The 17517-nt window shown below is 43.5% G+C and overlaps 1 protein-coding gene across 7 annotated transcripts in view; it reads right to left on the reverse strand.

Moving 5' to 3' along the window:
• Positions 1-17517, reverse strand: part of MOB3B (MOB kinase activator 3B) — a 210965-nt gene that overhangs the window by 142676 nt on the left and 50772 nt on the right. The window contains exon 1 of one of the 7 annotated variants that reach the window (XM_044386885.3): positions 6510-6559. The exons of 5 other annotated variants lie outside the window; for them this stretch is intronic. The gene's annotated coding sequence lies outside the window, so the exon portion shown is untranslated. Of the gene's footprint in view, positions 1-6509; positions 6560-17517 lie in introns of those variants that run through there. One more of the 7 variants, XM_048223462.2, reaches the window with a different exon arrangement.

The following is a 17517-nucleotide window of genomic DNA, read 5'->3' on the forward strand; positions in this document are numbered from 1 at the left end:
AAACATAAAAACAAAAACACCCGAGACATCCGTGCTCCCTCTCACAGGCTGATCATTCAGGTGCGTGCCCCCTTTGGCCACACTCTGCAGTCCCCATCTGCTCACTTCCTTCCTCTTACCTCACTCGCTTTCTATTAGGTTTTCCCTGAAATGCCACATTGACGAGGGTTTTTTTATTCCCTCCTCACGCGGTATTGAGCACTAACCCCCAGCCCCCATGGAGATCCATGTGGAAAAGCAGGTCCCTTGGCACTCTCTGCCTGAGACCGTCTGTGAAATCACACTCCTGGGTGCTTCAAACTATCACCACGAAGGAAATCACCACACAAACTCTGCAAACCCTAGGGAAAGAAAGGGGTCATCTCTCCCTGAAAAGAATACCTTCCCAAAGGCTTAGTCTGCCTGGAAAGACGTTGGAGAAAACTGAGGGCCCTAAAAGTGCTTTTCCAAAATTAAAATATGAGCTAGAGGTTGGGAAGATAGAGAAAGGATGGTAAGGTTGTTGGGTTTTTTTGTTTGTTTTGTCTTTTAAAATAGACAATAGTGGGGCGCCTGGGTGGCTCAGTCAGTGAAGCGTCAGACTCTTGGTTCCACCTGAGGTCATGGTCTCGGGATGGTGAGATGGAGTCCACCTTGACTCTACACTCAGCTCAGCCCGGAGTCTGCTCAAGATTCTCTCTCTCCCTTCTCCTCTGCCCCTCCCCCCACGTGTACACTCTCTCGCAAATAAATAAAACCTTAAACAAAACAATACAAAACATCGGGGCACCTGGGTGGCTCAGTCCGTTAAGTGTCTGCCTTTGGCTCAGGTCGTGATCCCAGGGTCCTAGGACCGAGTCCCCAGCCGGGCTCCTTGCTCGGCGGGGAGCCTGCTTCTCCCTCTGCCTGCCGCTCCCCCTCCTTGAGCCCTCTCTCTCTCCAAATATATAAATAAATAAAATCTTAAAAAAAAAAACCAAAAACAATAGTCCCTCTGTCTAAATGCTTAATTGCTGACAGAAAAGCAGCAACCGCCCAAATGCCGCCCCTTCATGTCTCCAGCAAGTAAGACTCGTCGTTCTGTTATTCTGAAAATGAGGGTGCCATCAGTTTACCATGGTCCTCAGAACAATCTTCTTTCGTCGCCTTACATGACCCTCAGCATCACTTGTTGGGCTGTTTCCCTGGGGCCTGGAGTATCTGCTTGCATGGACACCAATGTGAAACCTTCCTCCTTACCCTGGCAGGCTACTGTGCACACCCCGAAAGACCCTCTAGCAGCTCCGATGACAGGGTGTGAACAACACAGAATAATCATAGCAAATCCTCGTCACAAAGCCCTGCAGTGGCCGGTACGCACAAACATTCCAGTAAATACTAAAACCTCACATGAAGTTTAGAGATTTTTCTTCCAGAGACACTTAGATAATGAACTTGAAGATACCAGTCTGTTGAACTGGCTGGGCATTTATTCAAAACTTTAAGCAGCTTTAAAGCCATTCCTTCTTTTTGCCTCAACGTAAAAGGCTTACTGGAGGGGAAAAAAATCATCTTTGGAGGATTTTTTCTTAATCATGTCCCTTAGCGTGCCACTACTGGCTACCATTTATTTTTTAAGATTTTATTTATTTATTTATTTGACAGAGAGAGAGAGGCAGCGAGAGAGGGAACCCAAGAAGGGGGAGTGGGAGAGGGAGAAGCGGCTTCCCGCTGAGCAGGGAGACCGACACGGGGCTCGATCCCAGAACTCTGGGATCATGACCTGAGCCGAAGGCAGATGCTTAACGACTGAGCCACCCAGGCTAGCATTTATTAAACTCTACTATCCACCAGATCCTTTATGTATGTTATTAACATTTTAATCCTCACTATAGTCTTGCATGGTGGATGCTTTTATGACCACTTAGCATAAAAAGAAACTGAGACTCAACTAGATTAAATGATTTGGCAGAAATCACAAAATTAGTAGATGGTAAGGCTAAATTTTGAACACAGAACTCTCTGGCACTGAAACAAATGTGACTTTTTTTCTCACTAAAGCTGCTTTAAAATCTCATAAACATTTTTATGTTTTCAAAGCTCCTTCACATGTAGATTTCAAAACTCCTCACAACAAGACTAAAGGAAGCTAGAACAGGTGGTATTTTTATCTCCATTTTACAGATAAAGAAACAAAAACTCTGATCTCCTCTAATGCTTGTTCTAAATGCATTAGCCATTCTGACATGCTCAAACATGAGGATGTCTCTTCTGCTCAAACTGTTTCACCTAGAATAAAGCTCTCTGGAGATGGGATAGATTGGTGAGTGGGCCCCCATGTTTAAAGACATTCGCAATCCAGGATGGATAATAACAATTTCATCATACCACTGAATGGCTGAACCAAAAGACATCTATATCTTTCTTTGAGTGTCAAATGCTGTATCGGGGCAGATACTCAGAAGAGTTTTGAAATGAAACACGAACAGGAAATTCACCTGGCCTTACTGACCAACTCAGAGCCCCATCACGACCCCTGCCCATAATTTATACAGTGAGCTTATTAAATGGTTAGAGCTGCACTTCTCAGATGTTAAGGTGGGATCTTGTTAAAATGCAGGTTCAGATCCGGTAGGTCTGGGACGATGCCTAGAATGCATCTGCATTTCTAACAAGCTCCCTGGTGATGCCAAATCTACTGTCCTTGGATGACACTTTAGGTCACTAAGAGAGCTTGTTAGAAATGCAGGCACTCAGGGGCGCCTGGGTAGTGCAGTCATTGAGCGTCTGCCTTTGGCTCAGGGCGTGATCCCGGCATTCCGGGATCGAGTCCCACATCGGGCTCCTCCTCCTCTCTCACTCCCCTGCTATGTTCCCTCTCTCGCTGGCTGTCTGTCTGTCACATAAATAAATAAAATCTTTAATAAAAAAAAAAAAAAGAAAGAAAGAAATGCAGGCACTCAGGCTTCGCCCCAGACCTAGCAGATCTAAGCCTGCACTTTAACAAAATCTCAGAAGTATACCCTTTGAGGAGCACAGAGTTGGAGGGCTTGCCTGACTGGCTGGGTAAAGGGGTAACAAAATAAACTTCCCATTTGTTGTTTTGTCGACAGTTTGCTTCATAAACATAGTCTTCAGTTGTGTGTGTGTGCGTGTGTGTTTAAGAAGAATGAGGGGAAACTCACTGTTTTGAATATAAATGCCTTGACAGATGGTGACAATGTCCAGGTCTATTGATCTGGATTGATTTGGAGAGCACAGTGCCCAGAACCCTGGAGGTATCCAGTGAATAACTTTCCATAAATGCCAGACAGAATGTGGATGCCACTAATGGTGGGGCAGCCTCATGCAGAAAAGCTTCTTTGACTAATGAAAATGTAACACTAGCAACAGCACAGTTGTTATTCTCTGTCCTTGTCCAGTCTCCAGAAAGGAAAGAACAAGTCATAAGTTTTGCCCCCTGGGTAGAAGCTATAATCAAATTTTATGTTATGAATAGCATCCAGGACAATGCTGGTTCTCAATAAAACTCCGAAGCCAATTGCTCATTCAGTCAATGGACATTTACTAAAGACTTTTTATGTGCCAGACTCAAGGCTAGGCATCACAGACACAGAGCTAACGAAAACTTGTGTCTGCCTTTGAAAAGCCCACAATTTGCCGTCTAGTTTGAGGTTAGTGCATTGGCTTTTGCTTTAGAAGCTACAAAGTTAAATGCACCAACATGGATAGGGATGTGATTTCTTCACAGGATTACTCCAGTTCAGAATGAAAAGGACAATAAAGAGTGAAGTCTTATGGAAAGAGAAAAATGGAAACCCAAATAAACAGCATAAAATTGACAGGAGCTCCATGTGTTCTCCATATTTTCTGCTTAATAGATCAATTATAGCAATAAAACATGTGCACTATAAAAATATGCAGAGAGAACTCGGCTGGGCTGCAAGGGAATGTTGACGAGGTAACTAGGCAACCCTGGCAGGGAAAGTTCTTATTTTTCTTTTCCTATTGATGTCTTCTGCCTTATTAGTTGAAAATTCAAAGTGTCCTTGCCAGGATGAGGAAGAAATGAAGCAATTCTCCCATCCACCCTTAAGAGATCCATCTTCTCTAGCTGTGACCACCTCTACAGAGATGCTGGTAGTACAGGACAGAAAGGAGAGAAACCAAAGCTGATACTAGCTGGGGGGAAAGAAGTTCTATACTGGGGAGAAAGACGTTTGAAATCTCATCTATGCGGTGGAGGACTCCTTCCAGCAGGATCAACCAACAGGGCAATTCACCCCAGGAAGCTAAGGGAAATGCCCCTGAAGTGCCCCACATGTGGGACGTTCCATGTCATTTTCAGTGCTGGGGTCCCAGGAGCTAGGATGGTGCCTGGCACAGAGCCAACTTCACTGAATATTTGCTGAATGAATGAATAGAGGACAGTAAATGAAGGATCCTTCGCATCAAAGTGAAACCACAAAAGTGAAAACAAATTGAAACGCCTATGCTTTAGTTATCTGGGGACTCCCACCTGCATCTGTGAGCTCACTGCCAACTCACTGAGGTCCAATGACAAGCTGCTGTGCTGCTCTGAAGTATCCCCTCCTCAAAGACGAAGATATCTGTCCCACTTCTCTCTCAAATGCGCTGCTCCTTTCCCACGTGTTACCTAAAATTCCAGCTCTTCAGAATTGAAGAATGACTAGTCTGATCTCTCATCTTCCCACCATTTTTCTCTATATGGCTAGAATAGTGCATGGAACTCTTCTCTGACACGCCAGAAGCCGAATAAAAGCAGATCGGGTTTTTATTTTCGAGGAACGTATGTGTGTGTTTGTATGTGTGCGCGTACAATGAACATCACCTGACCTTCCCAGGCTCCAATAAAGGACGTGCCTAAAAATGTGATTCCATCAACCTTTTGAACTGTTTCACTCCTGCCTACTCATTAAGTGCTATCTTTGTTCACAAGACAACCCCAAATTAGAGAGATTCCTGTCTGAGAGGCAGCTTTCTTTCCTTTTTTTTCAACTAATCTACCTCCCCAACTTTGGGCCGCCATATCATTGCATTCTGGATTAGCTGGGAGAAACAAGGCTGCCTCATTTTAACTTCAAAGCCATGCATGATTTCCGAGCTTCCGAAAGCCCGTGTTATTTCTGAACGAGATGAAGTCAGTCTAAGCAGGTGTGGCCCTACACAGGCCTCTCTCTCTCATGCCCTGTCATTTTCTGGCTCTTCAATATCCATTCAAGTTAACACTCTCACTGGTTCCCTCACTTCTTTACTCAGTCACCAGTGTAGACATGCTAGCATTAAAAATGGGAGTAAACATTCCAAAGAGGAGAACATCGCACATCACCCTGTTAGACTGCAGAGACAGCAACAGCAGTGATGGATCAATGCACGGGGGCTCACAGCAGAGACCCGTACAGACCCACCATCCCACAGACATAGGATCTCCACCGTTGGGAAGAGGACATTTGGTGGGTGAGAATCGGCGAGAAGGGTAGAAGGATAGGAGAGGGTGGGATTTATTTGGTGTGGTTTAATTCACCACATACTCACATTCTGCTGAGGAAAAGGCAGCCTTTTTAAAAAAGTGTTTTCTTAAAGAGAATAATATTCTCTTAAATATAGGCCTTCTAGAGGCCAGTAGAGACTGGCTCGGATTCTCTGTTATGAGGAAGACGGCAAATCTTTGATCCAACCTTGGGCAGGGTGGATCTAATCTTGCCACAGTTTTAAAAATAAACAATGAAGGTAAAATTATTATATGATAAATGCTCAGTTGACCCACTGGATATTTATGAAAGATATCCTAGTTATTTTATTAATTTTTTAAAGGGGAAAATGAACTTCTCCAAGTTAATAACCACTCTATTATTCCCAAATCTTTGGACTAGCTAGAAAATATTTTTATGGTTAAAAAAAAAAAAAGACATAGGATTTGAGAACCCAATAGGTAAGTTGGCATGTAAAAACAGGGGGATGGAGAATAAGGAGGGAAAGACAGAGCTGATCGAATAGCTGTAATTTAAAAACTGAGGCAGATTTTTTTAATTTTTAAAAATTAATAACTTAACTTTTAACATATAGTATAATACTAAGCTATATTTCCACATTTGTACTCAGATTTTTTATTCATTTTGTGTCAGTTTCAGAAAGTTGTGCCTTTTAAGTAAGCTTTCCATTTCATCTGTTTGTTGAATTTATTGACATCAAGTTTCATAATATTCTCTTATAATTCTTTTAATGTCTGTAAGATTTGTAGTGGTAGCCCTACTTTGATTTCAAATGTTGCTTATTTGTATTATGCTTCTGCTATGGACTGAGTGTGTGCCCCAACACTGCATACGTAAAGCTCTAAGCCCCAGTGTGATGGTATTAGGAGGTGGGGCCTTTGGGAGGTAATTGGGTTCAGATGAGATCATCGGGGTGGAGCCCAGTGGTGGAATCAGTACCTTTATATGAAGAGGAAGAAACACCAGAGCTTACTCTCTCTACTACGTGAGGACACAGTGAAAAGGCAGCTGTCTACAAGACAGGAAGAAGGCTCTTACCAGAAGCTAACCATGCTGGCATAGACTTCCAGCCTCCAGACCTGTGAAAAATAAATTTCTGTTGTTTAACCCAAAAAAAGAAAAAATTAAGGCGAGTAAAAAATGTATCCTTACTTTTTAAAGCACAGGTGTATACCAGCTGGTGTGAGGTCACTCAGAACCTCTGTGGGATACTGGGATAAAGGTCATTGTCAATTACCATTTCCTTCTTTCTCTTTGAGACAGAGTATGACAATTCTTTCTTGGGAAAGTCCTGCTTTAAAGGAAAAATGTTCAAATTCAAGGAAGTTGGTTCCTGTAACTATCAACAGACTTATTTACTCTTAGCCATTCTAAGTGAATTTGATTCTCAGGATCTGGAAAATTTTTATCCCTGGCACTATGGGAACTTGTGTATGACATCTGGAACCACTGAATGGGCAAAAGACTGGAAACTGGAAAATACAGTTCTAATTTTCAAAAGAGTACTATTTTAAGCTTGGGGAGATGGGTAAAATTGACACCAATCGCAGGCAAGATTTAGAGCAGTATAACCCAGTAGGTAAGAGCACAGCATCTACAGGGTTCCTGTGATAATTCAAGAGGGTATATGCAAAAATGTTTGGAACACAGTAGGCACTGAGGAACCTCGTCTGCTATCATCATTATCATGCTTTGAGTCATATTATGATGCAAGTTTTTTAACAGACAGTCAGATTTTTGAGAGACCAAACAGCCACTGAAATCTCAGAATGTCTAAAATTCTATTCAACCTGATTATATAACAGTAACAATAACTAACATTTACTTATTTTGCAATCTAGTTTAATTTTTATAACAACCCCATGAGTTAGGTATCACTATTATCCCCCACATTTTAAACTTAGAGAAACTTGAGACATAGCAAGATTAAAACTTTGTGCCAGGTTGTAGAATTTCTAAGTAGCCAAGCTGACTCCAAAACTCTAACCTTAATTAAGACTCTCTCTTTAGACCATCGGGTAGGTCACAACAAAAAACAAACAAAACAAAAAGAGAGGAACTTACAGGGCCTATCTAAGGAAGTTAGGGAAAGGGGTGAGAGAAACAAAGACTTAGCCCTATGTACCGGTCATGTGCCACTCCGAAAACATACATTTCTGGAACCTGGCAATGATTCTAACTGGCTGTGTCTTTGGACAAGACACCCTTGACGAGCCTGTTTTGTCTTTAAAGATAATGGTGCTTATCTCTCAAGATTATTGTGGAAATTGAAGAGATACTGCCTATGAAAGCACTCTGGCAATAGAAAACCATTATGCAGTATTGACACGGGGACCGGTGACAAAGGCAACTACAACTTTTGACAGAACATGAAAAAAGTACATGAGTAATGGAAAATGATTCCATTCAACGCAAATATGTGTTTATGAAATAGGGCGAGAGAAGGGGGACAATGGGAGCCCTGCCTAAGAGGAAACAAAGAAATCAAATGCTTCCTTCTTGCTTAATTTGGATAGACTTCTAATTCTCAGGCAAAAAAAAAATAGTAATCTAAGTGATCTGATGATGAGTCAATATTCTCCAACATTTATGATGCACTTCGCTTAAGATTGGAAGAGTTCCAGTATTTTTGCATATAATAAAATCTAGTGCAATATTACTTCATGAATGTGAATATATCAGGGCAAATTGTACCCCTCATGCCCTCCCACTAATCTCTCAAACACATTTTAGAATGGAGTATAAATGTTTCTCATTTAAAACTGCAAAACGCTATACATTTACTACAACACATTAGGTTATAACTCAGCTGTGACCTCTGCTAGAGTGATTCTGCTGGAAGATTCAAACTGCACCTCCAGAAACTCTCAAGAGAGAAAAGACAACCATCTACCTGGGAGCTTTTCAATTTGCCTTGGTGAAAGCAGATGGGTGAACAGGGTAAGACAGAGATAAAACTGAGACAATTAATGATGCCATCCTCTCTGCACTCCTGAACATTCCACAGCAAGTGAAAAAGAGGTTTGAAATAAAATGGAAACAAACAAGTAATTGTAAAGGATCCGGCCACTTGGAGGACTGTGCCAGACCCTACCTCTAGAGTCAGAAAGATATGGTCTTGAGTCGAAATTCTGCTTCTTAACCAATTACCCTCCTCAGTTAAACACTATCTCTTTGTGCTTCAATTTCTTCTTTGGATAAATGAAAGCACTAATACCAATATCATAGTGTGTTTGGGGTTAAGTGAGGTAACGTAGTAAAGCTGGGCAAATGTCAAGTATTATACTTATTAATCCAGATTTCTCATATTACTAGGTTTCCAGTGGCTTCATGACCAATAGGGATCCCAACCATAACCTGGTCTGTTCTGTAATTTCTTGTAGGACCTGAGCACCGAACCCTAAAATGTATAAAATCTTGGAACATTTTGGAGGAGAGTTCTGTTTCCCCACCTCTGGATTTTTTAAAAAATATTTATTTATTTATTTATTTGAGAGATAAAGACACAGAGAGGTGGAGGGAGGGGCAGAGGGAGAGAGATTCTTAAGCAGACTCAGCACTGAGCTTGGAGCCCAACACAGGACTCGATCTCACAACCTTGAGATCATGACCTGAGCCGAAACCAAGAGTCAGACGCTTAACCGCTTAACCATGGGCACCACCCATGTGCTCCGCCCCCCACACTTCTGGATTTCGTGAGGAAGACTTTTTCCTAAGTACACAACTGGCCTTTCTCTTTTCACTAATGTTGCTCTAGGGGAAGCGGAGGGAGCAACTACCTTAAATGGTAAATTTGAGAAAAATCGAGTGGGCGTGCTCAACTGGCTCAGCCTTACCTCTTGGGAGCTGCCTGCCTTCAAGGAGTATGCCATTTGCTGTTTCCCCAATTTTTGGAATGGAGGAAGCCTGCTCTCTCCAGCACAACATGGGAAAAAGTGGGTAAGTCCGGGCTTTAGATTTCGCGGGCTCATTTGGTTAACAGACCTAGAGCTTTGTCTTCCATATGCAAAAAAAGCTGGTATCTGTTCTGTTGTTGTTTCAATTAAATTCTTCTGCTACCATGCAGAGAAGAGGGGTATCATTTGTTTATTGGGGGCCCCCTTGGAGACCCCAACATTAGGTTGTGCAGCCTGGTTTGAAAGGTAGCTGTTTTTCCGTAGAGACTCATTGTGACGTCAATTCAAGGAGAGCCTCATACAGGATAGCACTTAAAATTTATCTGCAGAAAGTCTGTGCCTACATAACATGCATGCACAGTCTTCTCACGAGTTTTCCCAGACAAGAGAGACGACCCAGTCACAGGGAGCATCCGTCCCAGTTACCGCCCAGCTGCAGGCATAGTGAGAAGGTTCAGAACAGAGTGTCCCCCCTCCCCCCATTCTGTGAGGTGTTTCCAAACCTTCCCCAACAGTCAGTGAGCACTAGTCTTCACAGTCCCATGCAGTATGTGGCTACTGTTCAGGAAAATATCACCAGTGTTCTCCATGCGGAATGTAGAAACTTCTACGCAAATAAAGCTGCTTCTTTGCCAAATACGTTTTCTCAACCTTCTCTCTGGGTTAACTTTACCCTCTGGTATAAAGTAAAGGGAAAGAGGTGGAGAAAGTAGGAAGGAGTAAGGCAGAGAGGCCACTCATCCCTGTCCTGTGACGTCTGCATCTTGTACATACCACGTACGCGCACACACACCCCGTGACCTCACGCCATGCTGTATTTCTGAGCTCAAGAGTCTGGCCCCTCCATCCGTTTGTGAGAGCCGAATCACACCCTAGGCTTGACTGCAGAGCTAGTACCTAAGGCAGGACCAGCACAAACAGGAACTCTTTAGTTTTCTGGTTCAACTATGTCTCTAAATTATTGCTAATCAAATACGACACAGATAAACAGCTCCTTCTCCAGCTGAGAGGGCCACACTCCCGGAATCATGATGAGGCTTGATCAACGAAAGAAAATTTTTAAGAAAACAGAGATACTTCACACAAAGGTCAACAGCAGCCACTGGACATGTGGTTCCCCAGGCCAATCTAAACAGCTCACGCATTTTCATTTTCCAGCATTCATTAAAACATCAGCTGTTTTGGAAGTATGTCCAGCCTTAAAAGAATGTTAAAAAAAACTCACAGTAGATCTTTGTAAAGATCTTTGCATGGTGCTACAAAAGTCTCTACCTGTGTGCTTTGTTTAAAAAATAAGTTTAAAATATATTCCTCAAAGGAAAAAGAATGCAGAAGAGAAGAAGTCAATCAGCTTGGGGAATTTTCCCCCTAGTATAAGAAGAAAATGTATCCTGTCACTTTCTTTAGTGCAAACTCCATTTCTGTGACTTTGGTGCCCATCCCCAAGCTTCTGCTGCATCCACCCTTGTCCTCTTTGTATCCCTTCACACTGGGACGTGGCTGCAGGCATCGTGGTCCCCACCCTGTGTCCCTTAATCATCCTGCACAGCACGAAGGAATTCTTTTTCCTCAAGCATGATCCTGCTACCCACCCTGTGTGTATGTTGGGAGACCTGTGAGCAAGATCATTGCTGATAGGATTTTATAGCAGGAAGAACCTTCGAAAATCACTAAATTCAATTCAACCTCTTAATGTATTAAATACAAACCCAGAAACAGACATGCCTAATGCCAGGAAAGTGAGGTGAGGCCCACAGTTAGGACAGGCTGAGGCTGAGAGCAAAGTCTCGATCCCAGTGCCAATGTTCTTTACACAAAGCCATGAGTCTCTCCAATGGTTAAGCAAACCTGACACCTAACTACCCTTCAAAAGGGCCCCCAACTTAACTATCTCTTTTGATACTTCAACATAAACCATAAGTATATATATTTTTAATCTCCCTTGTGGTTTTTAAGGCTTTTGTTTTAAGCAACACAGTCCATTTCTCCCAAATAAAGCCTTACATGGCACCCAATTACAGAAAAATAAGTAAAAACTCTGTCTTCTGTGGTTGAAACAAGGAGAAGGACCTCACTCTTAGTCTATCCTCTCCCAACAGTCAAGAAACCTCTCTGAGGACCTTCAGGCTTGGATCTATCAATTAGACAACACACCAGACCCCTAATGCCCACTGCACTGTCGGTGGCTAAATCTCTGCCCTGGCCTTTCCTTGGCTGGCCCACCTGCCATCATCCTTCAGCCTTCAAGGCCTGGCCAACGGCCACCACCTCCAGGCAGCCTCTCCTGACCATACTATTAGGAAGTAACCCTGTCTCCCCCTTGCTACAATGCTCTGAATTTTTAGCCCTTCCCCTGTACCAAAACAGTCTGAATCATTCATTATTCTCAAACCCCCCTTTCCATCCCCCCCCTTCCAATTTGGCAGCCCCTGTGGTTCCAACAAATAAGACTTCAAACACGAGCTGCCCCTCAGGTGAAGGGTCAGCCCACCGCTCCGCCTTCTCTCCTGACCCTTCCCTAATCTGGCTTGGTTTCTACTCATTCTTATTAAGCTTATTGGAACCCTTGCTTCTCAACAAATATTTATGGGCTTCACTCGCTCTGCTTGAGTTCGACACTCTTCCCCCAGCACTGCCTCCCATTTGTTCTTTCTCCTTTCATTACCCATCCCCCGCCTCGAGCTCTGGGAACTCTGGTAGAGGCTGAGTAGCTGCTGAAGGAAAAAGTTCGACACCTACTCATCCAGAACCATCTGTCCACTGACTATCAAGTTCCCCCAGGACCTCCTAGGGACCCTCAGAAATGACAGAAGACCAAAATCACCTGGGTGTTTCCTTAAAATGCAGACCCTAAGGTCCCACCCCTCACCTTCAGATGTACTGACTGATGCATCCCAACGTGTAAGAACTCCCTAAGGCAGGGAGTTCGACACAGCAGGCCTAGACTATCGAGGAGTCCCTGGACCAATACTCCTTTACTGAGGACAATGGGCAGGACAGAAATGTGGCCATCTGGAACGCTGACTGTCCAGCAGTAAGGATGACAGAACGTCCTAAGGAAGAAGGAGGGCTGACCTGAATCACACTGGGGATTAGGAGTGTGGTCCTTCCCCTGACTGTCCCACCAGCTACACCACCGATGGGGAGCCTGGTTCTGTGAACCACCCCCTGCATCCCACTGTTGGCCACTGTGTTACACAGGCTGGTGGTTATGTAAATGCGTCTGCGATCAGCCGGCCTGGGTTTGACTCCTACATCTATCATTTTCAGAGCTGTGGACTCCTGCCTGAGCTTATGCAACCTCACTAAACTTCAGTATCTTCTTCTATAAAAGGGAGATGAAATGATCTATCACATAGTATTCCTAGGAGAGTTAAAGGACATTATCCAAACACAACATTTGAGAGAGCCCCAGCGACAAGGTAAGTCTGTAATAAGCACTGGCTTTCAATTCTTATCATTAACAATGCTTTCCTGAATGCCCTCGTTTATGTGTGTCCCGTCCCTTCTGGACAGGGAACCCTACAGGCTTTCTGCTTTCCCTCTCTTAGAAAAACACTCCAAGGAGATTACGCCTGGCAGGATTGTGACATTGATGGAATGAGACAGTAAGTGAAGAAAGGTCTGGCGTTCTGGAGGTACTCAGTAATCATCCATGATTATTAAAAAGGCTGACCCACCTTGGCCATGCCCCGGTAGCTGGGAACGGCAGGAGCTTTCCCCCATGAGAGCTAATGCTCCGCACTTTCCTCCAGCCACTAGGCAGAGGAGACTTGCAGGAGGGCAGGAGCCTGACTTAGGAAGCTTCTCCAGGGACCACATAGAGAAGCTGGCCAGAAAACTTGTGTTGATTAGACATTTATGCCTCTTATTTTATGATGGGAATTTGAACTTCCTCACAGCAGTGCCAGAAAAACTCATCCTGAGTCAATGGGTGCTTTTTTAATACCAAATATCTTAATTCTGATTCTCTTATGTAACCACAATGCACAGATGTGCCAGAAATGTTAAAAATAGAAGACAACCGAAAATCGAAGAGAAAAATCTTCTCCTAGCTTCTAAATCAACCTTGCATGGAAACAGTTACCGCACAAAAGTGGGATGGAGGTAATTTTTTTCTTTCATTTAGGGGAGTGGTTTTGTTTTTCCTGTTTTATTCTTTGGGTAGTTTTGTTTCCCCCACACTATTCTTTATGACAAGTAAGTGTGACCCACTCTTCTTAAAAACAATAAAAGCTACAGGGGGAAAAAAACAAAAAGGAGCCTATAAAGCTTCCAAAGGCATGGGGGACTTTTGCCCAGAGAAGTGCACTCTAGAGTCAACTGGTGGAAAACAACCATGGCCGCAGGCACTGGGCTGAGCCAAACCCCTGTGGTGAGGACTCGCTTTATTTCTGGTCCAAACACAGACTCCAGGAAACCACATCCACGGACTTCTTTTTCATTTAAGATTCTGCATTCATCAATACATCTTGTTGAGAAAGCCTCCATTCGAGATTTCCTCTCTGCTCTAAGAAAGAGGAGGAAAAACAGAAACACAGTGACCGCTCCTAGGAAAACAGCACCCGCCCAGCAGAGATCAAAACAGGTGCTTGCCACTATCTCCTGCTCTATTTCCCTTCAACGGCATTTTATTCTTTAACAGAAAAGGAAAAAAGGCAGCTCCCTGAGTTTAGGTAATGTTTGATTTTATATAAGTGCCAGATGACTCAAATTCCTTTTGGAAGAAGGTGGTGTAAGAATCTATAAAAACTCTAATAAGCATAACCACAAACATTTCTTCCACCAACTTTAGTCAATGAAAAAAAAATTCAAAGGCTTAATATAGTTGAAGACTGAAAAATAACAGAGTTCCACAAAGACAAGGCTGTCATATTAAAAAAAGATGAAAAAAATCCAACACTTAAGCAAGTCTCAAATGCAGATCTTTATATAACTGATCGAGATACAACCATTTGCAAATATTTATATTTTAAATCACAAGATGGTTGTTCCCCCACTCCAGAGATTGTGAGTGATTATAGAGTGAGCTGATCCTCATTTGATCTCCCCTAAATTGCCCTAACCCTGCGTGGCTTCTAGAAAAAAACAAAACCCAACAGACCAAGCCAGTGGAGCCAAGGAGCCCTGATTTATTTCAGCTTTGAAAGGCCACCGCACTTGGATTCTCTTTTCTGCAGGGAATGCAGTCCACACCACCGGGCTCGCTGTCCTGCATAAAATGCATGTTTTTCTCATCTAGTGGAGTAATCTTGTGAAACGTGAGCACAACCTACACAGGCATCAGGGGGAGGGCAGCAGGGGAAGGTGGGGTCGTGCTGGGACGCAGAGTCACTCCACCTTCGGTAAGCCTCGCTTGCTCAGCACCAGGCTCACAGGAGGGCCCAGACAGGAAGGAGGCAGGGCCTTGACCTTCAAGATTTCCAGTAAGCAAAGCTTTCCACGCTGTCATCACAAGCGGAGATGGAGTTGCTGCCCTGAGAGTGAGGTCCCTAAACTGATCCACATCAGAGAGAACCCCGTGGCTTCTGGGGGCAACATGGGGACCAGAAGTGGAAAGTGGGGGCAGAGTGCAAGGGGATTCCAGACCCTTCTCCACCCAAAGAGCTAGCCACAAACTGGGAAAGCAGAGGATGGACCCCATCAAGATGATCCCTCAACATCATCAGAGTTCCTGCACTTTCTCCAGCTCTGCCCCGACCCCATTTTGTTCACAAGAGGAAGGTATCTTGGCATTCATTTGGGAAGATGCCAACATAGCCTGAGCTTTCCAACTGGGCATCTGACCTGATTACAGCCATAGACACTTGGAACACCAATCATTTCATTTTTATAAAATGGCTTTCGGATGTATTTAATTTTATAGAGCCACCTCAGATTGTGCAGGAGGGAGACAAAGCAATTCTGATGATGATCTGCATTTCCTCTGACCGTATCCTACTATACATAAGAGGGTCCTTGTAAGTAAAGGTGCTTTCTGACTAATAAAGAAATAAATGTACACCTCATTATTCTGTGGCCTACCAGAAACTTCTGCAGACTGAGAGTTAGAAGAAATGATTCAAGTGGAGTTTCCCTAGACCTCATCAGCTCCACCTACCTCTCTCTGCTTTTCCTTTGTCATCCCTCTCACCAAGTTGGCTGAAAAAACCTCACCCAAGTCAGGAAATAAGTGAAGGCAATGACATTTTTTTAAATGGCACAACCCAGGTCAGCATACCCTAAACTAGTTGCCATGATCACGGGGATGGCATTTGCCTGCTGGTTAGAACACTCTATCCTTTCTGTTACAAGACACACAGTTATTTCCTGTTCTGGGAAATTTTGGAGGGGCAAGAAAAGGAAGACAGGAAGGGAAGAGATGTTTATGAAAAAGCCGGCAACGGCTCTTTGAGGATCTACAATCTCTCTTTCGCAGGCAATAGCAAACAGTCTTATCAAAATGAACCTTGAAATCTGGAGTGAAGCTTTTGAAAATAAATCTCATGTTCTTCTTGAATTTTTAAAAATATGCATAATGTTTCCCTCAGCAAATCACCCATAACAATCTACCGAAAGACAAATATAGTGACTATTATGGCAAGCAGACTTTTTTTTTAAGATTTTCTTTATTTCAGACAAAGAGAGAGAGAAAGAAGGAAAGAACATGAGTGTTTGGGTGGGAGGGGCAGAAGGAGAAGCAGACTCCCCGCTTGGCAGGGAGCCTGACATGGGGCTTAATCCCAGAACCCTGGGGAGCATGACCTGAGCCAAAGGCAGACGCTTAACCGACTGAGCCACCCAGGCATCCCGGGCAAGGAGATTTTTAAGAGGGCCCCTAATGATCTCTGCCTCTTGGTATCTATGTCCCTTGAATAATCCTTTCCATCTGAGTGAGGGCTGGACCTAGTGACTTACTTCTAGAGAATAAGATTTAGCAACAGAGATGGGGAGCACTTCTGAGTTTCGGTTATAAAAGCCTGACTTCTACCTTGCTTGCATATTCCTTCCCTCTCTCTCGCTGCTCCTTTTGATGAAGCCATGTTGTGAGCTCTTCTTTGGAGAAGCCCACATGGCAATGAATCGAAGGTGTCTTTCAGTCAACAGTCAGTGAAGAATGAAGGCCCTTGGGCCAATAGTCCACCAGGAACTGAATCCTGCCCAAAACCACTAAGTAAGCTCAGAAGGAGATCCGTCCACATTCCACCCTTCAGATGACTGCAGCCCCAGACTACACCTTGGTTACAGCCTTGTGAGAGATCCTGAACTACAGAACCCATCTAAGCCGTGCCCTGACCGTGCCTGACCCAGAGAAACTGTGAGATAATGCATGTTGTTTTTAAGCCACCAAATTTTGGGGTATTTTGTTATGCAGCAAGAGTAAATAATGTGGCTTTGAAGCATCAGTATTTGTAATTGCACATGAAAGGGGAAAACAACCCAAAAGTCCACTCAGAGGAAGCTAGTTCAATCAAGAGTGGCATATCCATACAAGAAACATTAGGTAGCTGATAGAATGAGGTCGAAATTTCTACATTGAAATGGAAAGATTAGTCCACAAAAATTAAAAAGAAAGTTGCAAAACAATGTGAGACTTCCAAAACATGTCAGATTTCCAAATTTTCATTCCTGTGAACTCCAGGCAAGCTCCTTACCCACTGTTCCCATCTCAGAAAATAGCAACGGTAGTTATTTAGTTGCTGTAGGCAAACAAACAAAAGCAAAAGACAAAATATACACCAAGAGTGAGAAAAAGAAGAGACATTGTTCTGAATCCTCCTCTTTCCCTCTAACTGCTCATCCAATCCATCAGTAAATTACAGCGTTTGCCTTCACATTGCCACCATATCCTTCAGTTCTCCCCACCCCCACAGTTACTCCTCCCATCCACGCCACCATCCTCTCTTTCTTGGACAGAACCATTGGACCTGATTCAGTGCCCTGCCTCCACTTGTGCTCCTCTACCCTTTCAGACAATAGCCAGAACGGTACTTAACAAATGCAAATGATACCAGGCCACTCCCTTCTCTAAACTCTGTAAAGTCTTCCTATTACAGGCAGAATAAAACCAAGTTTGCTATGTTGGTTCACAAGGACATAATCTACAGATCTGGTCTCTGGATACTTTTTCTTCCTCTACAATTCTTTCTCCCACTTCCCTGCTCTATCCA

The sequence above is a fragment of the Ursus arctos genome, unplaced genomic scaffold (genome assembly GCF_023065955.2).
Source record: "Ursus arctos isolate Adak ecotype North America unplaced genomic scaffold, UrsArc2.0 scaffold_18, whole genome shotgun sequence".
Lineage (NCBI taxonomy): Eukaryota > Metazoa > Chordata > Mammalia > Carnivora > Ursidae > Ursus > Ursus arctos.